At 38.8% G+C, this 18,413-nt stretch overlaps 1 pseudogene; it reads right to left on the bottom strand.

The window, feature by feature from the left end:
- Nucleotides 1-4,015: 4,015 nt before the first annotated feature.
- LOC149979540 (uncharacterized) overlaps nucleotides 4,016-18,413 on the bottom strand; it is a 55,517-nt pseudogene continuing 41,119 nt past the window's right edge.

The following is an 18,413-nucleotide window of genomic DNA, read 5'->3' as shown; positions in this document are numbered from 1 at the left end:
AACAGTACTGCCATCAACGTCTACCTTATGGGACAGCTTAAAAACAATGCTGCCCCATCCACAGCTCAATCCAAAAAATGCCTCCTTAGAGACTGTAGAGAGGCTCCTTTTGTAGGGCTAGCCCCTCCCCTCAGAACAATTAACCCTAATTAATTAATCAATTAACAATACAAACCTACATTTTCCATGAACTAAACATACTAAAGGATATATATTGCAACACGGTTTTAAACAATATCACAACATAACATTTACAACATTACATCACTACTGACAATATCTTTCAATATGCCCATATGCATTAATGAGCCATTTGGGACAGGCACTATAAAGCCAACCCAATTCCCATAGCTCGGGTCCTTTTCCAGCATACCCGGAAGCTACAGAGATGGAGAGAGAGGAACAGAACAAACAAACAATGTGCTCATCCACAACATTGATAAGTATAATAATTATTGTATCTCTCAAATATGAACATTGACAAGTGTGAAATGCCTGCACCAAGACAGAAGTTAATTTGTGTGTCGACCCACATTGTTAACTTATGGTATAATGGCGCAGGGAGGAGTGATGAATATGTGTGTGCGTTAAAGAACCCAATGCTGCCCGCGGCCAGTGACGGACTTCTACGTCACAATCCAGAAGAAGATTGGGAGAATGTCATATGGTCAGATGAAATGAAAATATAACTTTTTGGTAAAAACTCAACTCGTCGTGTTTGAAGGACAAAGAATGCTGAGTTGCATCCAAAGAACACCATACCTACTGTGAAGCATGGGGGTGGAAACATCATGCTTTGGGGCTGTTTTTCTGCAAAGGGACCAGGACGACTGGTCCTTGTAAAGGAAAGATTGAATGGGGCCATGTATTGTGAGATTTTGAGTGAAAACCTCCTTCCATCAGCAAGGGCATTGAAGATGAAACGTGGCTGGGTCTTTCAGCATGACAATGATCCCAAACACACTGCCCGGGCAATGAAGGAGTGGCTTCCTAAGAAACATTTCAAGGTCTTGGAGTGGCCTAGCCAGTCTCCAGATCTCAACCCCATAGAAAATCTTTGGAGGGAGTTGAAAGTCTGTGTTGCCCAGCAACAGCCACAAAACATCACTGCTCTAGAGGAGATATGCATTTAGGAATGGGCCAAAATACCAGCAACAGTGTGTGAAAACCTTGTGAAGACTTACATAAAACGTTTGACCTCTGTCATTGCCAACAAAGGGTATATAACAAAGTATTGAGATAAACTTTTGTTATTGACCAAATACTTATTTTCCACCATAATTTGCAAATAAATTCATTAAAAATCCTACAATGTGATTTTATGGATTTTTTTTCTCATTTTGTCTGTCATAGTTGAAGTGTACCTATGATGAAAATTACAGGCCTCTCATCTTTTTAAGTGGGAGAACTTGCACAATTGGTGGCTGACTAAATACTTTTTTGCCCCACTGTACAACGCTGCAAATTGGTCTGATCTCTCTTTCTCCTCATCAGAGGAAGACAACGAACGTTACATTATCTCTTAAAAAATAAGTAGTATCATCAGCCAGTTGGGAAATTTGGATTTCTTTGTTAATAATGGTTAAGCCATACAAATGTACATTATTCAGAATATCTAGAGATAGAAGTTCCACAACCAAAATGAACAAAAATGGCAAAATTGGGCATCCTTGTCATACACTTGTGTTGATACTGAATCAATTGGAAGTATTAAGGTTTAGTAACACAACTATTTATATATTTTTAAAACATACGAATGACTTTGATAACATTTTCACAGAATCCAAAAAGTTTAAGTGACCTAAAAATAAATTAATGTTAAATTGTGTCAAAGGCTTTATAGAAGTCCAAAAATAAGACAACTACATCTGAGTCAATTGCATCTGAATAATCTATAAGTTCCAAGACTAAAATAATATTAGAGCTTGTGACAGCCCTTCATAAATCCTGTTTGAGTCTCATTTATAATGGTATCTATTCCTTTCTTTAATCTTTTGGCATAAACCAAAGCAATCAATTTGTAATCAATATTTAATAAAGTAATTGGTCTCCAATTGTCAATGAGAGAAGGGTCTTTATCGGGCTTCAGAATCAATGAAATAAGGTTCTGTTTCATAGTGGAGACCATTTCACCACTTTTAATGCAACACATAAAAAAAGTAACTCCCAAAACTGTCTATAGAATTCAACTGGCCCTGATGGCCTTTTTTTCATTGAATTCAGAGACTCTCTTATGTCTTCAATTGACACAGGTGAATCGCAAATTGAGTGGAAATCATCCTCAACTACAGGGACATAAATTGAAATTGAGAGCTGAGGGCTGTAAATGTTTTCATAAAAGGAATTGGCAAATTATGATATTGTAATGGGATCTTTGCATAAAACATCATTCATTTTGAGTGCAGTTAGATTTTCTTTTGTAGTTTCTCTTTTCAAGTGCAAAAAAGTAACTAGTGTTTTTTTCCCCATCGTCCATCCATTTTGGTCTTGATCTTACAAAGGCAACATTTGCCAGATCCGTGTAAAGACTTAAATACAGACTCTTATTCAGATAGATTATCTTTCTTTAGAAAACTGTCAAGCTTGCTCATCAACTCTTTTTCTCTAAGGTTATTTAAGTTGGGGCGGCAGGGTAGCCTAGTGGTTAGAGCGTTGGACTAGTAACCAGAAGGTTGCAAGTTCAGACCTGCGAGCTGACAAGGTACAAATCTGTCGATCTGTCCCTGAACAGTCAGTTAACCCACCGTTCCTAGGCCGTCATTGAAAATAAGAATTTGTTCTTGCCTATTTAAAAAAAAGTGCATCAGCTCTTTGACTTTATATTTGAAAAACTCCCATCTACTTCCATGACCCAACTCTTTTCTTGAAAAAATATCTTTGGCTAACGATTTAATGTTTTCAATGAGAGTAGGATCTTTAAGAAGAGTGTTGTTTAATTTCCAATATCCTCGAGTACCTTTTGAATTTTTAGTAGCTTGTAAATTCAGGAAAATCAAGTGATGATCAGAAAAGGGAGCCCACTGATGATCTGCATCTAAAACAAATTGTAACAAAATGGGGGAAATTAGGAATAAATCTATTCTAGATTTACGTGACATAGGTTTGTTGGTCCAGGTATAACCCTTTGAATCCGGGTTGAAATAACGCCAGGCATCATCAACACAGAGATCCTTGCATAATGTAGTGATTATTTTGCTATTTTGAAGGCTTTGAATCGTTCTAAAAATATCAACAGATGCATCAGGTGTTTCATGAAATAATTAGAAAAGCCTCTGAGTATTTGTTGCTTAAATCCTGTACTTTTCTGGTAAATTGGGTAAGAAGGGTCTTATTTTGAGGTATGTGAGTTATGTCCATATACATTACAAATGATGAAAATAGCATTGTCAAGTTTAACAGTTACTATGATCCATCTCCCATCCGGTGAAGATGTGGATTCTAGAATGTCACCTTTAAACTTGTGAACAAGTGTCAAAACACCAGCAGAATGATTTGATACATGATTGAAAAAGGCCATGTCTCTCCATTGTGATTTCCAAAATTTCAAATCACCTTCACCCGAATTAGTTTCCTGAAGGACAAAATTTGCGTTACTGGGTTTACAATATAAAAATAAAGCTTTCCTTTGTGTAATATCTCTCAAACCCCTAGCATTCAGACTAACAATATTGAGTTGAAAATGAACTCATGCATTAAAAAAATAAAGAACACAAATTAGATAACAAAAGTAGTAATGTGAACAATAAAACAAACATTGAACCTTGAGAGGATTACTCAGACGGAAAACTACGCTCAGCTGAGGTATAACAAATCTATTTACTTCCTTTTTTTATATTTGGCAAGTGTTCATCAGTTGTAGTTCCAACGGTATATTTACACGTGGCAGTACATTAATAACTGTACACTTGGCAGTACTCACAGTTCCAGTTTTATTAATGTCAACAGAGTTACCCAGCAATCATTCTTTCTTCAATAAATCGTGTGGGCCCTTGAACCCAGCCTTCTTTTCCTCTTGTCATGGCTTCTGTATAAGCGGCCACAGTTTCTCCCTGGCAGTCTGATCCTGTGGTATCAGAGCTTCTTTGATGCGGAGCTTCTTCTCGTCCAGAAACTTGTTCCCCTTGGCCATTTTCCAGATGATGTCCCTGTAATGGCGCATAGTTAAGCGCAAGATGACATTGCGAGGGGGTCCATCAGATCTTCGATTCCCAAGTTGATGCACCACGTCGATCACGTCTCTTAGCTTGTCTTTGATGCACGGAGCCACCTTTCCCAGGATATTAATGACTGCTTACCTAATATCCTCTCCCTCTACCTCTTTTACACCTTGGATTTTCAGATTCCACCTGCAAGAGTACCTTTGAACTTCAGCTACATTCTCACACCTCAGTCATCCAAACTTCCGAATACTTCCCCTATCTCTCTAAGACGTTTTAAGTAGCAACATTTCAAATTGTTTTTTTTACATTGGATCAATGTAGAGTCTCAGAGCTACAAAATGGTATATCATACACTACAGTTGAGGAACAATGGGAAATTAATTTTGCTTTGAAAGTTGATAAACTTTCAAACTTACTTTTGAGTAAATGGACTGGAATGTTTTGGTACTACAACTGGAGTGCCCTTCTTTGTCTACACCCATTCAGCATCGTTTACACCCTCCTAAGCTTTTGCCCCACCGATCTCTTTAAGGTTTAATCTGAGCATTCTGTACAAGCAACAGTAGTCAAGCACCCGTGTAAAGACCTTTATTATACACAGATTCAAAATAACTATTGATAACAAATGAATATTTTGTGGTTGTGACCAAGAGACTCTTGACCCATTATATTGGGACTGTTCTTATGTAAGAAGATTTTGGAGAGGGTTAGATTTTATATTAAAATAAACTGCTATTAATGTTAACTTGAAATACTCTGATATTATGTTTTACTTTGATCCAAATTATATGGACCCTGATATAACTTCCATTGTTAATTTGTTGCACATAACCCCCTCTTCGTAATGTTTACGTACCATAAAACTTTTTGTCAAATTGAAAATGTATCTGAATGTGTAATAGCCCTGTCTGTTATGTTTATGTACTCCTGTTTGTATATTTCTTGCTGGCTACTTCCAGACGCAAATGAGAGAACAGCTCACTGAACATTACTCGCCCTAGCATAACTGGTCGGGCTGTTTTTATGTTATCCAGAAAGTTAGTGACTGCAACTGTGCTGTCAGATTGTCCATTCATAAATTCAGCGCGTTTCGCTCTAGGAACGTTCAAGCACACACTGAACGCTTTGGCCAAGGAGTAGGGTTTAGCCGAGCTTTCTGACCTCACAACGGCAGTCAAGCAGTCAAGCTAACTGGCTAACATTGGCTAGCTTGATAGCTACTTCCAGACACACAAAACTCTGACCATTTTACTCGCCCTAGCAGAGCTTGTTAGGCTGTTTTCATGTTATCCAGTGTGTTTGTGACTGTAATTCAAATAAAATCAAATTTATTTTTAAAGCCCTTTTTACATCAGCTAATATATCAAAGTGCTGTACAGAAACCCAGCCTAAAACCCCAAACACCAAGCAATGCAGGTGTAGAAGCACGGTGGCTAGGAAAAACTCCCTAGAAAGGCCAGAACCTAGGAAGAAACCTAGAGAGGAACCAGGCTATGAAGGGTGGCTGTGCCGGATGGAGATTATAACAGAACATGGCCAAGATGTTCAAATGTTCATAGATGACCAGCAGGGTCAAATAATAATAATTGTGCTGCTGGCAACAATTGAATGATGCTTTTTTGCTGACAATTACTGACAGCGACCATATTCTTCGTAAATTCATCAGTTATTCTGCTCTCTGGCACACTCAGACGAGAGTCTTTTATTAAGACATGTAGCTAGCTGGCTAGGTAACATTGACTAACCCCATTCCGTACAGATTTGCACAACCGCGACATTCGAACGAGGCTGCAATGAAAACTAATGGGATTGTAGCGACCGTGTTAACATCAAAATCTAGGGTGTGAACTACGTTTCTATTCAAGCGATGATTGTCATGGCAATAGTATTGGAGAAAAGTTTAAAAAACTGCCCCCTCTGACGCTGTATGTTCATTAAATTGTGATGTTATGAAGTAACGTACAGCACGCATAAAGCAACTCATTCTGTGTCTTACAGCCTCTCTCCACCAGGTGTAGCGCTTCTCTCACAGTTTAAAAATAACAAAGGGACAGGGACGGGGTAAGGGATACCTAGTCATTTTTTCCATCATCACTGCAAGCCATCATGACTCTCATAAGCCGCAACAGCCGCTGTTAACTTCTGAAGATGACTTTAGCCATGCCCTAAAACCTGATTCAAATGTGACACAAACCTTCAAATAGGTATGTAATGACACATTGCATAAAATCTTTATAGTGTTTTATTTACATTTTAGAGGTGATAAGATGATAAGTTGGACAGATCGGGTGAAAAAAGCAGTTTCCCCACGCAACATATCTCTCTCTCTCTCCCTTTCACTATCACGCAATAGGTTACACTTCCCCACCCACTGTTTTTAAAAAGACAAGACAGAGCTCATTGCCTTCTTGAATCATGCAGAGATGGGTATCATGAAGGTCTCGTCATTAATTTTGTTGGAAGGGGAGAAAGTGTGCTTTACAATGGTATTGATATTACAGTTGATCTGGAAGTATTACGTTTTTTGGGCGCTAAAATAAGGTCAATTGTACAGACCAGCACGATGTACAAAAGTGAGTTAGTTACAATGAACATAATCCCAACCTATGATGTTACTACCCTGCATGAATCTGCAGGTAACTCCCCAACCATGGTTCAACGTTAGCTAGCTAATATTAGTCTATTACTAATTAAGCAAATGGGTCTGAAATACGAATAATACGATCCTACACGTAACATTAGCTAGCGAGCCAGCTAGCTAACAGTACACTTTAATTTGAAATGAATCTACTTTGTCAAAATTGGAAATGTGTAATATCTGAAAATGTTGCTAGCTAGACTATCTTACCCATACACATCATTCATGGATGTGTTTGTCTCCTGTAGGAAGCCATGGTTGCCCTTAGTTTGAAGATGTAATCCGGAGACAGGTGTTTCTCCATCTCCTTAGCTATCCTACTCGAATTCCACTGATTTCAAAACTTGGTCCTCCAGAAAGTGGAGACGATACATGTAACATTAGCTTGCTAACAGTACACTTTAACTTGACATTAGGCTTATTTAGGTTTACTACGAGATAGATACATAAATAATAACATGTTAGAGAGGATTACCTACACATTGTAACCAGATCAAATAGACAGAAGCGTGTTATATGGCTGACCAATCTGAACTCATCTCTCGGCATGTCCAGTCCACTCCTTATCTCAGCTAATCATGGCTAGTAGTAAAAAAAAGATTAAGTTCAAATGGATCTCGTGTGAAGTAGTGACCGGGGACATACGCCTAGTTTCCTGAAACGGGTCACATTTTGTTCATTCACTCAGTAATGATTTCATGTTTTTTTCTCTTGCTTGGTTAAAATGCAATAGTCTAAAACAGTCAATTCATTGAAAACTGACTAATTTAATTAAGTCATTAAAAAGCATTTCCTTTTCTTTTGACTGAGCGCTGCTGCAGGCGGCAACCTGTTCTCATAGCAATTCGTATTATCCTGTACGTAAAACTGAAATACTCTATTTAGAATGATATATTATGAATTACAATTCGTATGATATGTTACAAATTGCTATTTGTATGGTATGTATTAATTTGTGGATGTCATCATCCATTTCACATGATATGTTATAAATTAGTTACGATTTGCATTTCGTATGATATGTTCCGAATTTTTATTTGTAAACTATGTTAGAAATTTACAATACGTATGATATGTTACCAATTCCAATTTGTTGTAACTGACGTTAGCTAGGTGTCAAACACTGAAGTTAGCTAGGAGGCTAATGTTACTTATGCTAGAGGTTAGGATTAGGGTTAGGAGTTATGTTAAATGTTATTAAAGTTGGAGTTAGGGGAACGTTTAACTAACATGCTAAGTAATTGCAAAGTAGCTCAAAAGTAATAAGTAGTTGCAAAGTTTGGTAATTAGCTAAAATGCTAAAGTTGTCCATGATGAGATTCGAAGACTCAACTTTTGGGTTGCTAGACATTCTCGTTATACGCCCATCCTTCCACCCCGACCAACCACCTTACGTCTTTTGTCTTTAAGGATAATTTACCTATTTCTGAAGTAATCTCCATTTTTGATGGAAATGTTATGGAAGGGTCCTCAATGCTCGTTGTACAGTATCAGGGCACATTTAAAGACATGATTAAGCTCCAAAAACACCTAAAGAAACAGACATGCTCTCAGTATAGTGATGTAGGTCATGGCCTGATACAGCACAATGAGCAATAAGAAAGTGAATCACAGCTGGGATAAGTTTCTCAAAAACAAGGCAAATCACAAAAAAATCGCCTTTTTACTTTTGAAATGGACATTTTTTTCTGTGAAGACACTGAAAAGTAACTTGACACTGTTGATCCATCAGTACGAATTGGATTTATTATGAATGACAAGACAGCAGGAGAAAGAGTTTATGCCGGTGCTGGAGTCTATTCACTGATTGAAACAGTGATGCTGTCAGTCAAGTCTGGTAAACAGAGGTTCTGTTCACATGTGCATTTGTGTCTACATTTACTCTATCTTACTGTTTCTTAAAAAAATGTTTTCTCGGCTATGGTTTGTGTGGTCTTGGTTGTTCTTTGATTAAATGTAGCGTAGCTAACTGCAGCTTTTCTCCTGTCTGAAATCTGGCTACTTCATCTTTACCATAGATTGGTCTGTGTAATGCAAATGAACTTGAGTAGAGTGGCAGTTTCCCAAAGTTTAGTGGTTTTAAACCTAACGTAACTAACTAATTATGTTTTGTGTTAGAAAGTATGGTCTATTGTGGTACATGAACTTGCCATACACGTTAGCCAATGTTACAATCTATGTTGGCTAAGGTTAACATTACTTAGCTAGCTAAAGTTAATTGGCTATCATTGCTGCCAAGACATTAGCTAGTTTATTTGCGCATATGTGTTTGTGCTCCGATTACACACACGTGTCAAGATCAGCAGTTTACACATGATGACTTCAGCCGTATGTGAAAAACCATACTTGGCTAAATTTAGCTAGATGGCCATATTCCTCGCTTGTTACTTAGCTACATAGGCGCCGTTAGCTTTCATTTGACTGGTATAACATTATGTTTGCAAGGTAGCTGCCTACCTAGCTAATCAAAATAAAACCACATTCGTTGGCTAGCTACATTTATTTGCCTGATCTTTAGCAAGCTAAATTTCAGCTGACTGATGAGAGATAACTAGAGGCTAGTTGCTGGACTTTAACTAACGTTAACTAGTTAGATACCTAGCTAATCAAAATATCTATTTGCATTTATTGATTAACCTCAGCTTGAATACCACCATATAGCTAGTTATATACAGTAGCATAGGTTAGTTTGCATATACTTCTTATGACTGGCAGCGGCAGGATGGTGCAAGCAGCTGTGTTGTTGCCGAGCAACCAGCCTGGTTTTAGAACTCTGGAAAAATATGTTAGCATTGTTAGAAATGCTGCAAAAAGGTAGCACATCATTGGTTCTTAACGGACAGAAATTAGCACGTGAGAGAGATACATTATAAATGTAATAAAAACTATTGCACCTACTAACACTGTTGCATTTCTTTTAGGTCCAACGGTCACTTTATGGGCACTATCGTCTCTTTTTAATCTAACGACTACAATTTGAGATCGGCCAAAGCAAGAAATACTCTTAAAAATAAATTACTAACGGTATGTGGTTCTCGGTAACCACGGGACAGCTCATGACAAAGGAGAGGAGTGTGTTGTGTTCTTCCAGTCGAGTCATTGAGATTGGTGTCAAATTGGCTTAGATATGATGGTAGGGAGATTTGAATTCAACATTGAGCTTCAACCAATACCTATTCTGTATATAGGGTGCCATTTGCTACGAAGCCCAAGTGATTAATTTTGGTTTCAGCCTCTGCACCATTCCCAGGAAGGATCCCAAAATGCACCCTGTTCCCTATTTAGTGGACTACTTTTGACTAGGTCCCATAGGATGCCATTTGAGAAGCAGACATATTTCAAAGAGTAAATTATTCATCTGAGACCTCATAACCGGGATTCAAAATGAAAAACCCAATGAAGGGATGGTAAATATAATTTTCCTGTGAAACACACCCCCTGATGGGAGTCATGTGGTTGAGTGAGTTGAATAAATAGCAACCAGTTTATTAATTTCTACCAGGACGTTGTTGATCATTACTATATTAGGGAAGCATTAATGAAAATGTAAAAGCAATGTAATTACAACTAAAACTGTCATTCACCACTTCCTACCAGAGACTGATATTTCCAAAATAAAAGGCTATGCCTACACAAAAGGTGCTATGTAGAAAATGTGTCCCCATAGGGGAACCCTTTTTTGGACATAGGTTGAATCCTTTGCAGAGGGTTCTACCTAAAACCCTCTATGTACTGTAGGGTTCTTCATTGAACTCCCTGTATATGGTTCTACCTAGAACCCTCTATGAAGGGTACTGCCTATAACTCTCAAGAATCCTTTAAATCATCTACGGGTTCTTCTGTGAACCCTCTATGAGTGGTTCCACCAGCCTTATTAGCTTTGCAATTAAAGGATTTATGACAATACATTATAAACACAAGTATACAAAACACGGGTATACAAAACATTAAGAACACATGCTCTTTCCATGACATAGACAGTTGAATCCAGGTGTAAGCTATGATACCTTATTGATGTCACTTGTTAATTACACTTCAATCAGTGCAGATGAAGGGGAGGAGACAGGTGAAAGAAGGATTTTTAAGCCTTGAGACAATTGAGACGTGGATTGTGTGTGTGTACCATTCAGAAGGTGAATGGGCAAGACAAGTACCTTTGAACGGGGTATGGTAGTAGGTGCCAGGTCACAGGTTTGTGTCAAGAACTACAACTCAAAAGTTTCCTGTGTGTTTCAAGAATGGTCCATCTGTGGGAAGCATTGGAGTCAGCATGGGCCAGCATCCCTGTGGAGCACCTTCGACACCTTGTAGGTGTTCCTAATGTTTGGTATACTCAATGTACAGGCCTTTGATTTGAGGGCATAGTTATAACCACTGTTTTACAGGCCACATCAGGCCTACAAATATATTTGTATTTATTTATCCTTTATTTAACGAGGCAAGTCAGTTAAGAACAAATTCTTACTCACAATGATGGCCTACCAAAAGGCAAAAGGCCTCCTGTGGGGATGGGTGATTAAAAATACAAATATAGGACAAAACACACATCACGACAAGAGAGACAACACTACATAAAGAGATACCTAAGCTGACAACATAGCATGGCAGCAACTCATGACAACACAGCATGGTAGCAATGCAACATGACAGCAACATGGTAGCAATGCAACATGGCAGCAGCACAACATGGTAACAGCACGAAACAGGGTACAAACATTGTTGGGCACAGACAACAGCACAAAGGTCAAGAAGGTAAAGACAACAATACATCATGCAAAGCAGTCACAACTGTCAGTAAGAGTGTCCATGATTGAGTCTTTGAATGAAGAGATTGAGATAAAACTGTCCAGTTTGAGTGTTTTTTGCAGCTCATTCCAGTCGCTAGCTGCAGCGAACTGAAAAGATGAGCGACCCAAGGATGTGTGTGCTTTGGGGACTTTTAACAAAATGTGACCGGGTGTTGTATGTGGAGGATGAGGACTTCAGTAGATATCTCAGATAGGGGGGAGTGAGGCCTAAGAGGGTTTTATAAATAAGCATCAACCAGTTGGTCTTGCAACGGGTATACAGAGATTACCAGTTTACAGAAGAGTATAGCGTGTACTGATGTGTCCTATCAGGAGAATAGGTGGCAAATCTGATGGCCGAATGGTAAAGAATATTTGTTATATTTTTTATTTAACCTTTATTTAACCAGGTAAGCTAGTTGAGAACAAGTTCTCATTTACAACTGCGACCTGACCAAGATAAAGCAAAGCAGTGCCCCATAAACAACAACACAGAGTTACATGTGGAATAAACAAGCGTACAGTCAATAACACAAAAGAAAAAAAAGAAAGTCTATATAAAGTGTGTACAAATGGCATGAGGAGGTAAGGCAATAAATAGGCCATAGTAGCAAAGTAATTACAGTTTAGCAAATTATCACTGGAGTGATAGATGAGCAGAGTAGAGATACTGGTGTGCAAAAGAGCAGAAAAGTAAATAAAAACAATATGGGGTGAGGTAGATAGATTGGGTGGGCTATTTACAGATGGGCTATGTACAGCTGCAGAGATCGGTTAGATGCTCAGATAGCTGATGTTTAAAGTTAGCGAGGGAAATATAAGTCTCCAGCTAGCCGCTCAAGAGCACCCTTACCTGCCGATCTATAAAGGATTTCTTCATAATCTAGCATGGGTAGGATGGTCATCTTAATCAGAGGTGGTTTGGTGGCTGTGGTGAAAGAGGAGCGATTATGATAGAGGAAACCAAGTCTAGATTTAACTTTAGCCTGCAGCTTTGATATGTGCTGAGAGAAGGACAGTGTACTGTCTAGCCCTACTCTCAAGTACTTGTATGAGGTGACTACCGCAAGTCTGTTAAGAACAAATTATTATTTACAATGATTTACAAATACCTACAGTACCAGTCAAAACCTACTCATTCAAGGGTTTTTCTTTATTTTTTGTTCATTCTTTATTGTCAGCAAGCTGGAGAGGACACAGTCAATCTTAGATGCATAAAGTACAGGTCTGAAGTGAGCTCTAACGGGGCAGTCCCATTTAGTTCCCTTATATACTGACTGCAGACACGTTACATAGGCATAGTTCATAGAGTTGGTTATGTCTTGTGTCTAGCACCGTCTCCTATCTTACCTTAAAGAACATATTCTGGGCGTTCTACCACATAGTCTAAAGGAGGAGGTCATTAATGCTACCCCTCACATCTTTGCCATGCACAGGCAGCTGCTAAGGATGGTTTATAACACCAAAGACAAGATTCACAAAGTAAAAAGTATGTATTGTCCATTTTCCTGCTAGTCCACCAGCAGCATGAGAGAAGTTTGGATGGGATCTCTCTCCATGCTCACTCCATGTGGACTCCTGTCACACTCCTGAGAGAAAAGGCATGAGAGAAAAGGCAGTTGATAGCTTCGACTGGATGCTGTGTACAGGTTGCTGGCTCGGACTCAGGTCTCATGGTAGAAGTGGTGAAGGACCATACTGAAAGCCATTGTCACAATTGCTTCAGCCAGTTAGGGGGGGATTGAGGTTCACACTATTCTTGGTCAAATGATCCCTTCCATGCATCTAGATACCATCTGTCGTCACATTCGCCATAACCTTGAGAAAGGACAGGCCAGAACAACAGTTTAGTTTCGGGCATTTCTGACTCAGGAAATCCAGACAAATGCTTTGCTGTATGACATATTATTACTACTACCTGATTCTTAATACAGATTTCTAAAACAAATGTCAAAGAGAATAACAACACACAGTTGAAACCATTTCTTCCCCCAAATTGGCTTACACTCCACTCCCCTATCATCTTGGCAATCTCACTGCAGAGTTACAGGCACAGGGCCAGGGAGTTAGAGGGCTAATAATTAGGGAGAAATCCCGAACATCTAGCAGACCCAATCTGGTGAGATATGTTATTGAAGCAAGACAAAAACAAAAAAAGAAAGAAAGCAGCAACAGCAATACAAACATTTCACTCGAGGTGGGGAAACTTCAATCCATGTGGAGTATTAAGTCAACCATTACGAACATATTTTAACTTTTACTGGCAGGCATGTGAAGAAAAATAATTAGCATATATTCAGTATTAAAAACGTTTACTTGGATCTACTTCAATTCTGGACACAGTGCCACATAATGAAAAAAGATTATTGTTTTAGATGACATTACCTTCTTACTTAAATCACTGGTTTTACCCAAACAATAGAATTTATAAATAAATTGTGACCCATTTCAGTAAACTAGGCATATGTCGAGGGTCACTACTTCACAAGGAGAGCCATTTGAACGTATGTTCTATTTTAGCTAAATGTGTTTTTTGCCAGAAATGCCTTCTCGAACATGTGAACTTTCATGTGCCTTAATAACAGTCACAGTCACATGTATGCATCTTTAAATATGAATACAATTGTTAAATTACAAGACTAGTTAGTTTAGCTACAGAAAAAGTAAGCAACCTTCCCGCTAGCCATGATTGGCTGGGATAATGAGTGGGCTGGATATGCTGAGAGATGAGTCTGGATTGGTCTGCGATATAGCACGCTTCTGTCTATTTGAGCTGGTCATTATGTCTAGGTAATCCTGTCTAACACAGCTTTTTTTAACCTGTCTAAGATATTGGTTCCCAATTGGGAATCAACCCTCCCACGTTCAGCTGAAACGGTGGCGCATGGAACGCAAAAATATTCTTAAAAATATTTAACCTCCACACATTAACAAGTCCAATAGCTCAAATGAAAGATAAACACCTTGTTCATCTAGCCAGCATGTCAGATTTGTTAAATGTTTTACGGCGAAAACACACCACATATTTATATTAGACCACCACCGAAACGAAGACCAGAGGCAGCCATTTTGTTCCAGAAAATATAAAATTATAAAAGCAGGATTAAAAAATAAATCATTCACTAACCTTTTGAAAATCTTCATCAGATGACAGTAATAGGACATGTTACACAGTACATTTTTTTTTTCAATAATATGCCATTTATATCCATAAATGTCCATTTACATTGAGTTCATGTTCAGAAAATACTGAAAAATGTCTGCAGAAAATATAGATAGCGCCGCAAGATAACGTAAATAGACATCATAAACTTTGACTAAATATACATGTTCTACATATAGTTAGAAAGATACACTGCTTCTTAATGCAATCGCTTTGTTAGATTTATTTTTAACGTTACAGAAATCGCACACTATTCAATATGCTGAGACGGCGCTCAGATACAAGCTACATTTCTACGTAATGTTGGAGTCAACAGAAACACAGATTTCAGCATAAATATTCCCTTACCTTCGATGGTCTTCGTTCAGAATGTTCTGGAAGGCTTCATACTTACCCAATACATTGTTTGGTTTCAAGTCTTGCGTCTTTGTATTAGCTACTGTTAATAACATCAGCTGAAATGCACCCAAAACGTCCTCTGGTCCGGAAAAGTTGCGCATCAAAACTTCAAAATTGCATATTATATGTCGACTAAACAGGTCAAACTAAGTGCAGAAGCAAGCTTTATGATGTTTTAGACACACAAAACAAACTTCAATTCAATCGGCCATCGTCTGCCCTTCTCTTGAGTGCTGGAACAAAGGAATGGCTGGGACCAATTCGCGCCACAACGCACAACCTATTTTCTTGTGGCACGCACTAATTTCACTCCCATAGGGTCAATTCTTGCGGGATTTTAACGATTCAAAGCTCTACTGAAAGAGGACATCTAGCGGAAGAGATATAAAGTCCAGAATCATAACTGGTTGGGAAGGGTGGGGGCGATGACGTCAAAGTTGCTCCAACTTTCATGACCACAAAAACTAGTTTGGAAGAATGCCTGCCCTGTGAGTTCTGCTATACTTACAGACATAATTCCAACGGTTTTAGAAGCTTTAGAGTGTTTTCTATCCAATAATAATTATTATATGCATATATTAGCAATTTTTGACAGATTTTTTTTTCAGTTTACTAGGGGTACCCAATCTCTCCAAAGGGGGCATATGTCTGCCATATCCTTAACAGGTTTTAAATGTATTGTGTAGTAAAACTGCATAAGTATTGCTCTCCACTCTCTGCAGGACAGAGTTTTGAAATCAGTGAAATTCGAGTATAATAGCTCATGGAGAAAACACCTGTCTCTGGATTACATCTTCAAACTCAGGGCAACTATGGCATCCGACAGGAGACGCATCCATCCATGAATGATGTATACGGGTAAAGTAGTCTGGCTACCTACATTTGCAGACATTACACGTTTCTAATTTTGACGTTAAAGTGTTGTCAGCAGCACAGTTACAGTCACCAATGATCTGGATAACATTAAAACAACCTAACCAGCGCTGCTAGGGCGAGCAAAATAGTCAGAATGGGGTGTTCTTTCATTTGTGTTTGGAAGTAGCTATCAAGCTAGCCAATGTTAGCCAGTTAGCTTGGGTGCTTGACTGCCATTGTGAGGTAGGAATGTTCAGATCAACCATACATTGAATGTTCCAAGACTGAAACACTCAGAATTTAAGAACAGACAATCTGACAGCACAGTTGCACTCACCAATGCTCAGGATAACATAACAGCCTAACCAGCCATGCAAGGGCGGGTAATGTTAAGTGAGCTGTTCTCTCATTTGTGTCTGGAAGTAGCTAGCAAGTTAGCTCTGGTGCTTGACTGCTGTTGTTAGTACAGAACGCTCAGATCAACCTTAAAGACATGGGTGGAGCTAAAGCTTAAGAGGTGGTGGATGATGCTGAATGGGTGTAGACAAAGTGTATGATAGCTCTGAGTCTCTACTTTTATCCAATGTAAAAAACTAAATTTCAAATTTTGCTACATAAGACCGATTTGAGCCGGTAGGTGTCTTATTCAATATTCATACCTCAGTTATTCCTTTCCCCACTGTCTCTCTTACAGCCTCTTTGAGTTCAGAAGGTACTGGCAGCTATCTATTGTTCCACAGGAATCGTATCTCTAAACCAAAAAACAGATTACACAAGAGCAGTGGACCAGGCCTTGAAGAGTGAGCAGCCTGTAATTTAATATCAGTCCCAATGCTCAATCCCTCTGTTCGTCCTTATACTGAAAAATGAACTTCTTCAAATTACTAAGACAATTTCCTTCAACAAGGACTCCATTCTTACAATTGGAAAATCCTATCTTTAAAAGGCACAGGCAGGAACCAAGGATTGTTTGTGACACCAAAGACGTAGATGCACAAAGTAACATTTCCTTTACACAATCCTAGACCATTATTCCTCCTCCACCAAACTTTACAGTTTGAACTATGCATTGGGGGAGGTAGCATTCTCCTGGCATCCGCCAAACCCAGATTCACCTGTCGGACTGTCAGATGGTGAAGCATGATTCATCAATCCAGAGAACGCATTTCCACTGCTCCAGAGTCAAATAGTGTCAAGCTTTACACCCCTCCAGCCGACGCTTGGCATTGCACATGGTGATTTTAGGCTTGTGTGCAGCTGCTCGGCCATGGAAACCCATTTCATGAAGCTCCCAACAAACAGTCATTGTGCTGACGTTCCTTCCAGAGGCAGTTTGGAACTTGGTAGTGAGTGTTGCAACCAAGGACAGACGATTTTTACACTCGCCGGTCCCGTTCTGTGAGCTTGTGCAATCTAGTCGTTTTTGCTCTTAGACATTTACATGTCACAGTTATAGCCCTTACAGTTGACCTGAGCAACTCTAGCACGGCAGAAATTTGATGAACTGACTTGTTGGAAAGGTGGCACCCTATGATGGTCACTGAGATCTTCATGTTTGTCTATGGTGATTTCATGGCTGTGTGCTCAATTTTATACACCTGTTTGTTTGTTACATGCGTCTTATAAAAACCTTATCGTGAAATGCTTACTTACAAGCACTTTAACCAACAATGCATTTTAAGAAAATAGAGTTAAGATAATATTTACAAAAAAAAGTACAAAATTACATGTACTGTAGGTAGTAAAGGGGGTAAAGTGATTATGAATAAATAGATCATAAACAGCGAGTAGCAGCAGTGTAAAAACAAAGTGGGGGTCAATGCAAATAGTCCGGGTGGCATTTTGATTAATTGTTCATCAGTCTTACGGCTTCAGGGTAGAAGCTGTTAAGAAACCTTTTTGACCTAGACTTGGCACTCCAAAATTGTGCATATATCATATATATAGTATATATACCAATCCCCATGTTTTTTGTTGGGCCTGACTTTATTGTACAGTGCCTTGCGAAAGTATTCGGCCCCCTTGAACTTTGCGACCTTTTGCCACATTTCAGGCTTCAAACATAAAGATATAAAACTGTATTTTTTTGTGAAGAATCAACAACAAGTGGGACACAATCATGAAGTGGAACGACATTTATTGGATATTTCAAACTTTTTTAACAAATCAAAAACTGAAAAATTGGGCGTGCAAAATTATTCAGCCCCCTTAAGTTAATACTTTGTAGCGCCACCTTTTGCTGCGATTACAGCTGTAAGTCGCTTGGGGTATGTCTCTATCAGTTTTGCACATCGAGAGACTGAAATTTTTTCCCATTCCTCCTTGCAAAACAGCTCGAGCTCAGTGAGGTTGGATGGAGAGCATTTGTGAACAGCAGTTTTCAGTTCTTTCCACAGATTCTCGATTGGATT

This window comes from Oncorhynchus mykiss, chromosome 11, assembly GCF_057628025.1.
Source record: "Oncorhynchus mykiss isolate SJ-2025 chromosome 11, ASM5762802v1, whole genome shotgun sequence".
In the NCBI taxonomy this organism is placed as follows: domain Eukaryota; kingdom Metazoa; phylum Chordata; class Actinopteri; order Salmoniformes; family Salmonidae; genus Oncorhynchus; species Oncorhynchus mykiss.
Note: the sequence above shows the minus strand (reverse complement) of the source record. Positions and strands in the feature narration are given on the sequence as shown.